This window comes from Bactrocera neohumeralis, chromosome 3 (assembly GCF_024586455.1).
Source record: "Bactrocera neohumeralis isolate Rockhampton chromosome 3, APGP_CSIRO_Bneo_wtdbg2-racon-allhic-juicebox.fasta_v2, whole genome shotgun sequence".
Classification (NCBI taxonomy): Eukaryota; Metazoa; Arthropoda; class Insecta; order Diptera; family Tephritidae; genus Bactrocera; species Bactrocera neohumeralis.
Genome location: NC_065920.1, coordinates 14,945,916 through 14,961,888, shown reverse-complemented (window position 1 = coordinate 14,961,888; position 15,973 = coordinate 14,945,916). Strand labels below are relative to the sequence as shown.

The window sequence follows — 15,973 nt, the reverse complement described above, 5'->3', positions numbered from 1 at the left end:
TAGGGTTAATCCAAAGTCGATGGATCTCACTTGGACAGATATTGGGTTAAAATCAATCAAAGCAACTTCGTATGTTTACCAGAGGTAAGTCTACAAAGTTATTTCAATGTCAATCTGGCCAATGCCGGACAATAGAGGAGATAATGGCAAGATAAGTCCACGTCGCTTTCCTCCTTGCAGATTTGGCCGGAACTTATTAGACAGTTATCAGTCTGAGCATATGTAATTGTTTGCCTAGAGCCAATACTTCAAAATATCTCTGACGGTTCACTATTGGTCAGAAAGCCCTGCAGTTGCTTAAGTTCTGATTTTTGACGATTGCTCGCTGAGCCCACTGGTGGTTCAAAGGTCCAACGTCAGAACGTAAGAAGACATTGAAAAATCGACTCGCTTATAATCGGTTGGAACTGAGAAAAGATGCCCCTAGCAAGTTCCAAAAAAGCAATAATTTTCTTCAACTCACATTCAAAATTAGCCCCTAATCCAGCTATAAATATATTTAATCCAAATAACAACAACAACAAGTCTCCTAATAATCTACCTCTCAATAAAATATTAAGTCAAATCAATAAATAGACACCAGCAGTTACCAAAGTTGAAGAATGAAATAAGCCCGAAACAGGGGTAGGCCACTATAAACAGACTCTCATACAAGTATAATATGGAAGAAGCTTGAAGCTACGGCTTATGAGTTTAAACACTAAAAATTCAAAACCAGTACTCCGTTCCCAACAGCTTTCATCCCACAAAATCCTCACAGCTGTGTGAGCTGAGAAGAAATCGCCAGGAAAAGGTTTTGCTATGCAGTGATCTAGACGATTCGTCATTGCATTCGAAGTAGTGAAGAATTTAAGCACCAAGCACCCGCCAGCTATATCTACTGGTAGTTGGGGTTATTCTAAGTGCACCAATTGCCGATGAAGTTCATTCTTTGAACACGCTCCAACTCTTTGGCTAATGTGGTTTTTCCAAACATCCTCCACCAGACAACGACCCCATCAATCATTATTGGCTTCACTATGGTTTCATTTCGAAAGAACACCTCATTTCGTGAGAGGCTCCCCCTCTTTCCCATTGCTGCTCTACAACAATATATGGCGACTGATGACTTTCACACACTCTTTTCGATGTTTGGTTTCCCCAAGAGCTTCCTATAGAGGATAAGACCGAATCTCTTCACCCTATTTTCCAGCTGAAGAATAAAGTCTTCCAACGGGTGGAGAATATCTCAGAAATTTTATATTTGTTAGTAAATAAATATACTTGGCTCAGTTTAATTTGGATTTACGCCCATTTAGCAAACACAGTTGGGTTCTAGAGTATACGTTGTGAGGCACTTATAGCCCATTTCCTCGAATTCGTCCCGTAATGTACAAGTCCATGAATCTCTTTAGAGTTTCAATCTCCAATCTGCCTCTAAGCCGACGGATTATGAGCTCATTTGACTTAGTTTACTGAGGTGAACGCCAACAAACTGCATGATACCTTAGTTGCACGCTAAATCTGTGTGGGTATAACGTCGCCGACTGCAGAGGACGTAAAAGGCAGTTTTCAGAGTCGGTGATTTCTGAAACAGATCGACACTCAACTCAAAATTTTCAAATGACGTTCTCAGATATATCTTACATACATATGTCTTATAATGATTAAAGAGAGAAGATTTTTGAAAATAATTTGAACTTTTTACGCAACTCTGAAGTATAAATTTAGGCACAAAAAACGAATTCTTTGTCCAAAATCAATCAATATTTTGTATAATCCATCCATCATTACCTGTATTCATGTATTGAATAATTTAAGTGACTACATGGATTTTCTCGGGTAAAAAACAGTCTTTTTTCGACAATTTTTTTCTCATATAAAAAAAAAAATATTTGATTTTTTATTATTTCAAACATATAATTGACACAGAAATTCTGAAATGTTAGGAAAAAAAATATTTCAAACTCGGCCATTGCGACGCATTTTTGGTGACCCCTCGGAAAAAAGATGGCAGGATAACTCCTTACAGGATCATCTCAAAGTGAAAAATATGTATTTTAATCAAAACCTTGACTTAGAACTTGGAAGAAGGAAGAAGGAAAAAAACTGAAAATTGAATTTTTTACAGTCATTTTTACAAAAAGATGAAAATTTCCCGACATTTTTTTTCAAACAGTTGTAATCGAAAAAAAAATTCATCGTGAGAGTCTTTAAAAATTGTATCTCAAAGACATGTGTAGAATTTAATACAGATCGAATTCAAAAACAGAGTTTCGAGAAAAACGCGTTTAAAGACGACGCACTTAGCTTAGATAGTCTCGAGCGCTCAAGTTCTCAAGGCTGTATCTCCAAATCAACTTGAACACTTAGGACAATATTCTAGAAGTGTTGTAGAATTTAATAAAATAATCGATTTTCTGAAACCCGTAAATCCATGTAACCCCTTGAAAATCGCAGAGAACAAAAAATATACAAAATTTCTCAAAAAAAACTATAATTTTAAATTAAAAACATGGTGTCTGCAAACTTGCAACTAGATATATAGTTACTAAAATTTTTAGAATTTAATTAAGATAATTAATGAATATCATACTCTACAACCCGCTTCCTTTTACTACATAGCCGTTTCAGCTAAAAACAACTTTTATCTATTTACACTTGTAATAATATTGTACCAGTAATCCCTAATAGAAATGGTTACTGAAATAATATTGCATAACTCGCTAATTAAAAGCAGCAAAGGCAAATAGTTGACTTCTCTCAAGCATATCATTTTCATATAGCAATTTCATGGTATTCATATCTCTAATATTTTCCTATTGAGGTGGCAGTCCCATATATAGGTATACTTATGTGACACATAATTTGCCGCTGGCGTACATTTCGGTTGCTTGTAACAATTGTTTTGCTTCCTACCCACCAAGCAATGTACTTACCATATCCCCCCACCCTCGGCAACAATTTTTGTCAATTTTGGCAAGCAAACGCTGTTGTTGCCACGCTTTCGGCAGCAATCATTTTTTCATAATCTTTTCGAGTCACATTCCACGCAGCGCATTGATAATAATCAGCTGTTGCGTATACGCCATGGCATCGCGCATACAGATAATCGAAAAAGCTATGTATATGTAATGCAAAAATCATGTCAATCATCGTGGTGACTTACACACAGCCACTTAATGCATACGTCAACAAAATAACAGCAACACATAAGTGGCATTAGTACAAAAACAACAACAAGGAGCACAAATATATGCATATAGTACACGTAAATAGGCGAGGCAATCAAAATTCGTGCGCATTGAAACAAACGCAATGAATACGTGTGTGTGTGTATTGTTATGTATATATTGCAAAAATATATTGATTATGTAACAGAGTACATTTTGGGCGAAAAAGCTGATTACTTTTCGCATTGACGTCAATAATGCAGTGCGACGCAGTGCGATGGCTGCCGACCAAATCAAAAATAACGGAATGTCGTGTTTGGCAGCAATATTTATTGGCTCACTTTCTCATTGCCACACTCATTTGGTCACAAATATTTTTCATTGTGGCTTCCAAATTGCTTTTTTCGTTATAACTGTCGCTATAAGTAAGCGAGTTTCATTAGGCTCTGCCAATTTCGTCCTTTAGCAGCTTGTTTGTCGTCTGCAACAATTACGGCAAATACATATGCGAGTGAATGTGTCGATATTTTAATTAAAATTTAGATTTGAATTTTAGCTAATGTAGCTGTCTGCAATTTAAGCTGCGATATGTTGTAAAATTTCATCAGGATTTTAAATATTTTGTTTGAAGTCTTAAGGATAATAAGTACAAATATACATATTTGGTAGCAGCATATGCAGACCGCATTGTGTTGATAGTATCACGGATGTTTTCTGCCACAATCAGTAGGATTGTGGAAAGGGCCATAGGAACTAATAGGTTTAACTGATGACTTTCAAGAATGAAACCAAAATACCGCAATTTAATTTTTTCTTACTCGATGGTAGATCATTTACGCTTTCCGCACTGCCAAATAAATAAGGTTGAAAACGATACCAAGGTTAGAATAGGTTTTGTGGCTGATCAAAGATCACACGTGGACTACTATATGTATAATAGTTCTTTGTAAGGCCATAGAAATGAAGAACTCCTGTGTTCGAACTTATAAATTAGCAAAAACGCTTAGTAGCTAATACAAATTTGTGCAAGCGTTTAATTTACGTTCCAGTTAGCTCCTGGGGATGCCTGAAAGCATGCGCTTCCAAGGGTTGAAGTCTTGAGCTCCCAAACGCGGGACAGTCAAGGAAGTTTTGAGGCACTTTCACCTCATCTTCTTCCATACAGCTTCTGCAGATGGCGTCTGGTAAGATTCCCAGCATTATTGCGTGGACGTCAAAAGGCCAGTGACCCGTTAAACGCCCCAAAACTAGAAAGAGGCTAGCCTTACTGAGGGAAAATAGAACACTAGATCTCTTGCGATCGATCTTGGGCCAAACGACTTTTGCGACAGCACATTAACCGATGGTAGCCCAGTGCTGGCCAAGCTTCCGCGAAGCCCAACAACTAGTCGATAACAAACTAATTGGAAAAATTTACGTTGGAGAAAGCGTATGGGCTATTACTACAAAAGAATACTAAGCAGGAACAGGGGTCTTAAATCAATATGTTATTAAACCAATTCTGGCATAATGAGCATTAATTTGGTGGCCAGCATTAAAAAAGCACTATAGTATCAGGAAACTGAATGGAATACCGATAGCAGCTTGTTGGAAGTCAGTAACCAACTGCAAGTCAACAAAGCAGATGTAGGCCAAATATGATAAAACTAGAACTAAGCACTTGTAACATAGATCCAGGAATAATATTAAAGACTTACAGCTACTCTAACGAAGCACTAGCCTTTTGCAGAGCATGATTTTAAAATGGACTAACAACATTTGTCGCAGCTGCTAGCTAAAGGGAATAAGGAAACCGTTTTCCACTTTTTCTGTGAATACTCAGCTCTGACATAGCCCATAGACAGAATACTTGAAACACATCAGACACCGAACCTTGGATGACTGTCTATAAAAAGCATAGCGGTTATTAGTGGTCTCATTAAAATGATCTAAAGCGCAAAAGACGTGTTTAAGCGCAAAGACGAAACGAGATTATAGAAGTCCAAAGATTCTGCATCAATTCAGCCTGAAGTAAGAGTACTCTTACCTACACTCTTACCTACTTTCATATTGTTGCATATTAAATAATATCTTGAAAATCAGTCAGCTTGAGCCCGCTTCCGCTGCTCACATTCATACTAATTGCTGACAATTCTCTGCGCAAGTCCCACTGGTGCAATAGATGTTGGAGCCATTACGCAAACAACGCAAACCGGCACAGGCTCATAAATATAAATCGTCGCGTCACTTGAGTCCAATTAGTCAAACACTTTGCGGCGCCAAGCGCTCACACACATACCCATACATGTGATGTCATTGTTTGTTTATCCATTAGCAGGTTTAGTTTTCGCGTTTTCCTTTTGCTTGCTTTCCAGTCCCTTACAGCTTCAAGTTATTGTGAGCACACATTAACTCATGGTAAGTGTGTGTGTGGTTGACAGGCGCTACGTAGTACCTTTCGCCGTTGTTCTGGCAGAATTGCCGATTTGTCGTGAGTTTAATTGTGTTTTGTTTTTTCAATTTCATTGAAGAACTTATTTACAATCCATAACGGCCAAAGCGAGCGTCCCAAACCGCGCACACACTCAGACGTATATTTAAACGAGTACATTCGGTCGATTGTGCTTCACTCCGTTTGTGCCTTTGATGAAGGCTTCATGCAAAAACAAACAAATTTTTATTCATTCAAGCGTACGTACTCACTATGCTGTCAGGAGCTGATTTCCAGCGCAAATGGTGTGAGTAAAATGTGGCGATTCAATGTGGGAACTCATCGCGGACCACAAGGAGCGTGGTAAACGGGGCTGTCAAAATTATCGATGTATGTATTCAAAAACGAAAAAAACAATTGCCGCACCATCAATGTTTTATGAAATATTTTAGTTTTTTTATTGTTTTCCGCCGACAACTGACACCCTTGAACCGCTGCCAAAGCGAAAACTGTCAGTAACACGCCGCTAATCGTTCGTTAAAACAATTCATTACGATCGACTCAAGTAGTTCGCTCAATTCATGGTGTTGCTGTTGTTGTTATTGGCTTACCTCATACACATACATGCATATCTTCTTCTCCTTTATTGTTGTAGACACCGCTTACATACATATACATATGATGCATATATACATATATGTATAATATAAGCATCTCTACACAGTGACTATGATGGAGAAATTTCAAGTTACCACTAAATATTTATATTTTCGGTGAAAGCGCGAGAAGTGAAGGGAAAAGAGACATATTTTCAACAAAACGAAAAGAGAGGCAGAAAAACTTGGGTTCGAAAAGCTTGAAATGCTGGCTAGCAGGGGTTCGACCCAAAAATTTTATTAGAACTTAAGACAGTAAACAAATGGTTTCCAACCCGCGCACAGCTGCTGTCAAGATTTCTGTCTAACACAGACACCCAGAGTACACTCGAATAAGAGAGAACAGTGCTCTATACTGCTAAATGGCGAAAGCAGTGCTACGATGAATGCAGAATAATATGCGCCAAAAATCTATCGTGAAAACATTATTGCCATTATTGTGTCTTGCCACTCGACTGAGGTGAAAAAATCTCTATATCGGCTTAAGAACGAAAAACTCATTAGCTAAGCCAAAATCGAAAAGAACCTCTTCGAACCGTTCGATACCAGATGAGGTTTTAAACAGAGTCATATCTCTTCTTCAATATAATAGTGGAAAAAGTGAGACGTGCCGCTAATCTGAACCACAGTGGCACTGAGTAGTCTTAAATTACAAAGCTATTGGGTTGTGCAGATGCTATTGGCATCATAAGCTTTAACAACAGAGTCGTTAGCGCAGACTTTTTCAACCTAGAAAAAGTAGCAGAAGACGGAAGTCTTGTGGTGAACTAGCGAAAGACAAAGTAAATTAAAGCCACACACAAAAATTCCTTGCGTCTTTGGAATTTCGACACTGTTGGCAGCTATAAAAAAGTGAAGAACTTGGAACCAGCATGAATTTCAACAATACCATTAAGAGCTACTTTGAGATCAGTAGACAATTGTAAAGCAAATCTCGACAAACAAAAATTACGCTCTATAAGTCTCTTATTCCCATTTTTATGCGTCGTACAAGCATCAATGATTACGAAACGTGTTGGGAAAAACTCGGAGCATTCGATCGGGTGTAAAACTGTTAAAAAGATAGACAAAACTAGTGTAGTTTTGTGTTCTCTCCCGGTTTTAGTCTCGAAGAAGAGGACAGAAACAGTTTTGTGGTGTTGTTGACGAAACTCGTACATTTTTTTTACTTTTAAGAAATCGAACTAAGAGAAATTTAAATTATTTATTGAAATTTTTAAGAAATAAATAAAAATAAAAATATTTTTCTCCTTTTTTTTATCTTCGCTCCATTTTACTTATCTGGTAATATAATTAAAAGTGCCAAAGCACTCATAATATATTAGCAAGAACCACTCAAGGGTTAAGAAACACAAAGCCAACCACATATTTAAAGTTTCGACCAGAGAAAGCTTCAGAGAAAGGTTCAGCTAAACAGTATCGATTGAAGTTGATATTGCAGATGGAATGGAATTGAACCATTGTCACTCTCTCAGGGCCGTTTTAAACGCTTACAAGCCGAATGTGTCAACGCTAGTGCCTTATTACCGAAGCTAGCGGCCAATTTGTGAGATAAAACAATGAAACTCAGAGAGCATTTTTTTCTTGTAATAAAGTGTCATAGATAAAATCGCGACAATAATTCACATAGCCTTTATATACCTAAATTAACTATTTAAAACTTCCGATTGACTGTACATATACCTTATATATTGGTATATATGTAAGTTATCTTTATTAAACACCGAGAGACGATAGCGTTTATTGATGCCAAAAATGGATAAAACCGGGTTTACACTACCTGCAGTCCTCTTAGGTAAGGTAAGGTTAGTGTGGTAGGCTAAAGGGCTACGCATAGATCAACTTTCGTCCTTACCGATGCCAAATGGACTGTCGTCTGAGAAGTAATAATCACTCAGAATGCCAGCGTTTGGTGTGAATAGCTGCTGCAGCGTTCATAACAATACTCTTCCAGTTTTCGCATAATGCGAAACAAGTTCACGAGAGATGCACCATTGTTTCTGTGAAGCGTTGCTCTTAGTTTAGTCTCCTTGACCTGTGCGCTCACTTCTGCAAGCGTGTGCCGGCACCGGACTGTGATCAGAAAGTATTTCAGTCATGTTACTATGGTCCCTTCCATCAGGAATGAGTATACGTGATCTTCTTATACATAATATAATAATGTAAGCTTCTAGTTAGTTTTATACTTTTGCTTCAAACAATTTCGAAAGTTATTATTATGCCATGTTTATTCAAAACAACAAAAATAATAATAATAATAATAATTTTGTTTGTTTTGAATAAACATGGCATCTCTAATTAGCACGAAATCTGAAACAAAATCAGTATCAAATAAAACAATATATATGAAATTAATAAAGATATGTCAAGCGCACACCAGGATGCCCAAATATTGTAGACAAATGCATGTCACATGTGCCAGTATTTCATTTTCACCAACGCTCCGTAGAGTTGTATCTCAGCTAATATACCTAGGACGGCTCCATGTGTGAGTTACAGGTTTCTGATTATATGTGCGAAATCATATTTTATACAATTCAATGGGAGCACATAAAAAGACAAACCCAGTTGTGTGCCCCAATACTCGGCGGCTACACAACATAGCGAGGCATTGTGCTACCGGAAAAGGTGACAAAGTTGCTCGTGTGTTTTCATAATAAGGTCTCGCCGAGGCCATGAAGTTAGTGATTTTGGCATGGCGTGTAGCTAAAACGTGCTGCGTTCGAAAGGCCAGTTATTATCTGAAGTTGTTATTAGTAGGTGATAATAGCTGCACAGCGTCAGATTTTCCCAACTTTCGCGATGGGCGATTCTTTTATGGAAGACTCATATAAAGGCTGCTGATAAACCCAAAGCCTGCGTGACCTAAACACCTTTAAAAGTGCTCGCCCCATTTTTGTTATATCCTTCGGTTCACCTGTATTTTCGAACAACACCATGATGTGTCACCACAAACAACAACAATCTTCCTCCGCCCCGCCGTGAAACCCTCACTACAGTGTTGTTTTGTTCGCATTCAGCTCCTCGTCGTTATTGTTATTGTCGTTATGGCTTGTTGCGTTACATGTTGCGGCTGCCACAATAAGTAGGCGGCGTTGTTATTTCAGCTTTTATAACTCATTGTTCTGCGGCTGAAATATGGGATGTCACATGTGATTGTGCTTGTGTGTCTGTGTGTGTGCGTGTTGACTCTTCGTAATCCTTTGTGTTTGTTCTTTTTGTTTGTTTTCATGAATTTCTCTTTCGCTTTCACGGGAAGCACGTTGATTAAGATGAAAAATGTCAGGGTCTCTATAGTTGCATGCCACAAAGCGCACAAGTATGTCAATGTTGTTTGTTGCTGCTCGTTTGTTTGACGACAGCCTCGCATGAAATAATCATTTGGGCGGTATTTTTCCAATAGCATATCCGCTGCTCAAGCACATATGGGGCTTTTATAGTGAAAAGATTTGTTTGCGTTTCATTTTCAATGAACATGAAATCGATTGACATACTTTTGGCACAGAAAACACTCCTTATTAAGAACGCGGTTGGTATTAAGAGTTTTGAAGTTATTGTATATGTGTTGAAGGTCTTTCGGAAATGGCTGGATTTACCTTTTACGTGCTGCAATTAACCATAGCATAAAATTATCGTAATAGGCTTCGAAATAACCGTTTTTTAGGTTAATGTAACCACAACATTGGCGGAGGTAATTTCTGATTCCCTCAATTTCATTTTAAGGTATTAAAGGCCGATGTCTCATTAGGGGGATTTGGGATGTCCTTAAACATCTTCTTCTTCTTTTCGCTGTTTGGCGCCAATTGGAAATTCGGAGTTTAGTGGATATCAGTGCAGCGAAGTTAATGACTGGCCGATTTCCGATTATTGACAACAACGATACTTTGTCCTTTCCCGCAACAGCTACCGGCTTGCGACTTGCGGAATGTGTTGGTGCTCTCTACTTTGGAAATAGACGCGGTCGTATGTGGAGTAAAAGAGCAAGGGCGGTCAGCTGCAGCCCCTAAAATCTTAGCATTGTTGATGATTCTATCTAGCAAGAAAGGACACTATCCTGCGGATCCTCAAAAGCTGATCTAGGAATGAATCTGGTACAAATGTCTTTACCTTCGCGATGGAAGAAATTCGACTCAATAATTATGTTGTTGTTTTGAGAAAGAAGAAGGGTAGACACGGGACAAATTTACACTGAAATTAATTCAATATATCCAATCAATATAAATTCACCAGCGTATTAAGCTAATGCTTGCAACAACATTTGTGTAGCACTGCGAGCATTAGTATATATATATATCATTATATATTACAGATTTATGTAAGAATATACAAGTACAAATATATATATTTTCTCAATTCAATTGACGAAAAACAATCGGCAATAAGCCTACACACACAGCAGACCGAAAACTGAAACCCAAACAAATTAGTTGCCCGCGGCGCTCAGAGCAACATTTCGCCAAGCAAATTGGAGCGCACACAAATCTCTTGTACGCAGCTTGTGATAAATACATACAAATATATAACTATTGAGAAATTACTAAATCAATGGTACAATTTTGACGCTGAATATTGATGTGAGCTTACAGGAATACATATGTAGATATATTGTTACATATTGGTACGTATATATATATATCACTATGTGGGCATAGAAGGGTCTGTGTGTGTCTTAAGGTCTCATATGCGTGTAGGTGCAAATTGGGTGGAGCTCACAAGCGTCTTATGGCATATTACACACAGAGTCGCATATAAGCTTGCGTATATAGGGAAGCAAGTCATTGATTACTAAGCTGTCGCACACCTGGCCCTCTCCGCTCTTTGGCCAATTTCCTTAGATGCTTCATCATGTACATGTGCTGGCTAATGCTTGCTGATAATACAAATGCAGACTCATTTGTTCTGCATGCTAATTAAATTAATTAATTACACACTCATTTCACAAATGCGTGGATTGTTTTGTGCCACATGAGGCACAAGGTGAGGGTGGGAGTGAAATGAATTTGTTGTAGATATAGATGTAGATAAAGATAAAGATAAAGATAAAGATAAAGATAAAGATAAAGATAAAGATAAAGATAAAGATAAAGATAAAGATAAAGATAAAGATAAAGATAAAGATAAAGATAAAGATAAAGATAAAGATAAAGATAAAGATAAAGATAAAGATAAAGATAAAGATAAAGATAAAGATAAAGATAAAGATAAAGATAAAGATAAAGATAAAGATAAAGATAAAGATAAAGATAAAGATAAAGATAAAGATAAAGATAAAGATAAAGATAAAGATAAAGATAAAGATAAAGATAAAGATAAAGATAAAGATAAAGATAAAGATAAAGATAAAGATAAAGATAAAGATAAAGATAAAGATAAAGATAAAGATAAAGATAAAGATAAAGATAAAGATAAAGATAAAGATAAAGATAAAGATAAAGATAAAGATAAAGATAAAGATCAAGATAAAGATAAAGATAAAGATAAAAGAAGAAAGATAAGCTACCATACTTTATACTCTAAACACGATAATTTATAATAGATATCGCCCTAAAATTTTGCTCACGTCCTTTCTCTCTAAGAAGCTACTTATTTATTGGAACCTCCGATATCGGACAACTAGAGCATATAGCTGCCATATAAACTGACCGATCTGAATCAAGTCTCTGTATGTAAAACATTTTTATATGACAATGTAGTTTCATGAAATTTAGCACAGTGTATCTAATCACCGCTTGAGTAATAAGGTTAAAATTGCTTATTCATCAAGTCATCTAAGTATAGGTCCAGGAAACGTGCTCTTTCTGTGAAGTCGGACCCTAGAGCGACGTTGGTAGATGTGTTGTGTTATTCATTGGGTTTCCAAAGAAGTGGTTAGAAAATTCCGCATAACCGGACACCCTTTGTTGCAGTATTTTTTCCGGCTAGAGGAGCTGTGCACATACGAAAACGTGGCAAAAACGTCTTTAAATGTATTTTTGGAGCCAGAACTACTGTAGCAGCACTCCAAAAAATGGGAACTACAAATTGTACCTAATATCTTTGCACAGTTTATAATACCTTGTCCGGTTATCGGAGATAATTCGAACGAAATATTACAAAAATCTTGTCCGTGTCCGGTCATTGGAACATTTTCATGTAATGGGAAATTTCACTGTAGAAACGTAGATATTTTCACCTACCATACAAGCAATATAATATTTCAACTGCATTCCAGTTAAATAATAACTTTTCGCACTATACAATTATTTTTTTCATTTCCACTTTCCGAACCCCCATGGCTGGGCGGATAGTTCGCAGTCGACCTTTAGCGCAATTGAAAAGTTTGCTGCAGAGTTTAATCGCCATTTTACTACTTAATGGCTGGCAAATCAATTCGCAATTGAGAGCCATAAAAATTTGTTTGCACTCACAAAGGAATAATGCGAAAAAGTATTGAGCTCTCAGCCCCGGCTAAGTGGTCATGGCCGTGTTTTATAGTTTTCCTGCGTGAATCGCTGCGGCTGGCATGCATGTTGTTATTGCTGTTGTTGTGCTGTGCTGGCTAAAGGTCAAGTCACTCGTAGTAAAATGGCGCATTTAAGAGAAAGTTGTGCCATATATTTTACGAGTTGGCTCGCACGGATTGCGTGTTATGTGTATGTCCGTGTATATGTGTGCACAATTGATTCCGTTCCGTTGTTGTTTATTTGCCTTTTCCCAATGCCAACGATTATCGTAAATTATGGCGAAAGTTTTGTCGTGAGTTTTATATATGTGTTTGTGTGTATATATGTATATATATGTATGCATTTTGCAGAAAATTTCAAACTTGCTTCAATTATTGATTGTCTACTAATTGTGTTGAAAATAGTTAATGGATTTTGGCAATTGCTCAACTTGAGCAAAAGAGAGTGATGTCAGGGTAGTTGAACCCTTATGGGGTTTTCGCAAAGCCGCCACAATTTTGAACTGCCATTTGGACCCAGCAATGCCATTTAATGCTACCATAAAATTTCGTCTGCTCAGTTTCTAGGAAGCATTTTTTCACTTGAAGAATCGCAGTGACTGAAGAACTACAGTGTATAGATTATATGTCCAGCGATAGGGATTGGGCACGGGAATTTATCTCAGCATTATAGAAAACAACTCTTAAAAACTCAAACTGCAATTTTGGTAGCGAGTTTCCTCAACCAAAAAAATTCAGATTCTGTAGCAAAGCAAATAGGTCATATACCTGAACCACTCCAGGTTTATTTGCGCGATCAGTTAAAAAATGAAAGCCTTTAGCAGAGCCCTTGCGGGGATCGAACCCGCGACCTTTGGATTAGAAGTCCAATGTGCTATCCACTGCACCAAAGGGCCGCTGTATATGTAACAATGATGATCGTAACAAATTTTTGAAAATTCGTTAATTTTAAACACCGACTTTATACACAATTTACAACTGTTTAAATAATTAAGTAAAAAACTTGTCTAACAAAATGTGGTATAGATTCCAGACATATGGGAACATCCCTTGAATTATTATTAAGCAGTTTAAATTATATGCTCACTTATAATTAGGAGCATACCACATTAATTGATGTTGCAATGGAAGATCCATTTCGAGGTTTCCTACTTTTTTAAAGACAAAACACAGAAACCGTAAATTTAATGGGGAATCTTTATTATCATTCGAAAGAACATTATCTGGCATTTATTTTTGGAAGATTGATGCGGTTTGGGGGAAGTGGCGCCGTTTTGTTGATCACAAATGTCGGCGAGATCACGAGCGTCAATCTCAGACATCAAATATTTGGTTATCATGGCGCGATTACGATCGCCATTGATGGTCACGTTCTCACTAGCATCCTTTTTGAAGAAATATGGACCGAAGATTCTACTGGCCCTCAAATCACATCAAACCGCTGATTTTTTTTTTTTTTTTGATGGAAAGACAGCTCTTGAATCCCTTCCGGTTGCTCTTTGTCGGAAATGAGGCAATTTTGCTTGGCCTTCAAATCACACCAAACCGTTGATTCTTTTTTGTTTTTTTGTTTTTGATCAAAAGACAGCTCTTGAATCCCTTCCGATTGCTCTTTGTCCCAAATGCGGCAATTTTGCTTGTTTACATACATGCCAGATATGAGCTTCATCGCTGAACAAAATTAGGCTCGAAAACGTCCGATCTTCTTAGAACTTTCCAAGAGCTCATATAGTTAAGCGTTGTCGCTTGGAAGGTCGAGCAGATTTAGTTCTTGTATTTTGTATGCTTTCAATTTAAGATCTTGACGTAATATGCGTCAACACGTTCCATACGTCAGTACGCGAGCCAGTTACTGCAAACGGCGCCGTATCGACTCTCCACGGTCTTCGTGTATACCTACGGCTGCTTCACTGCGTGCTGTACTTGGTCTGTTCGGTCGAATATTATCCAATATTCACATAGTTGGATCTCCAAATGGGTGATGGTGTTGCGAATGGTACACTCAGTTGGCCTATTATGTTGACCACAAGTAATGAGATACAATACTGAACAAAAATAACATGACAGCTTGACACGAGCCAAGCGTGATTTGTCAAAAACACAATATTAAAAAAAAATACGTCCAACCGAATCACCCGTTATATGCTCACTTTTTGTTAGGAACATAGAAATATATGTATGTTGCATAACCATCGTTAGAGAAAAGCGAAACGAACGAACTATAACAGTTGTTCAAATAGTTAGGCTCTAACATTCTTGTGATATCATCTCATCTAACATATGTATGACCGAAAATTCGTATGCGGTGCTTCTTTCTTTGCAGAGAGAATTCTTTTCTAAAAAAATATTTTACAAAAAATGGAATGTGTGATTATGGCAGCATCTTTGCTCCGCTCTTCGCTCCACTGTATACATAGCCTAAAACCGGCTGTCTAAATAAGTTGAAACAGCTCCAATACTTCATATTATATTATTCCATTCATTATAAAATAAAATTATAAAATTATAATAATATTATAATAAAATACAATTCTTTCGGTTTCAATTTACAAAAATACTATGATGAAGTCCGCCCTTTTAAGCTACAGCTAAGCACAACTGCACAGTCCTTTTATTATTTTGCTAAAGTGACGTCATTATAGCATACCTTTGGGAGATTGTACTACGAACTTCCGGCTATATAACAAGCATGCTAGAGCAATTCTTTTCTTAAAGAATATTTTACTAAGTATGAACAGGTATTGTGACCTTGATATTATAAGTATTCGTATTCTCGAAAATTTTTTTTCATTTGAAAAACAGCCTAAATTCGCAACCACTGCAAGAATATGCCTTCTTCAAATGCTATTTGAATAAGAATAGCATAAATTTCGACCAATTTCTTTATAATACTATCATATGTACTACACAAAATAAATGTTCAACCACAAATATGAAAGCAAATGATGAAATTTGTTAGAGCCTCAGCGGCGCATAAATTTGGCAAGCAAAGAAGAGCAGAAGTACAGACAAAATTCCTCGGCTTCCTGCGCTTCTCACTCAACCCAACATTTGAACAATGCAAATCAAATCGAACTTAAAGTATGACTAGAGTAGCAATTTAATGTACTCACAGCCACGCTCTCAAGCACATCAATGTTTACAAAGAATGAAATGACTGAGTATAATGGAAGGATGGACACTCAAGCGAATTTATGAAGCACTTAAACGAGTTTACAACATATTTCCATATTTCTGTGCCAACACAGCACTGTATACAACACAAAAATCAAGAATTACCATATTATTTGTCGTACACAATCATATTATGCCC

At 37.1% G+C, this 15,973-nt stretch overlaps 1 protein-coding gene and 1 non-coding gene across 3 annotated transcripts in view; one reads left to right on the top strand and one right to left on the bottom strand.

Moving 5' to 3' along the window:
• Positions 1 to 15,973, top strand: part of LOC126753105 (ras-GEF domain-containing family member 1B) — a 244,149-nt gene that overhangs the window by 33,243 nt on the left and 194,933 nt on the right. The gene's annotated exons all lie outside the window — the stretch shown is intronic.
• Trnar-ucu (transfer RNA arginine (anticodon UCU)) lies at positions 13,484 to 13,556 on the bottom strand. The gene has a single exon. It is a non-coding gene; the product is annotated as a tRNA-Arg (tRNA).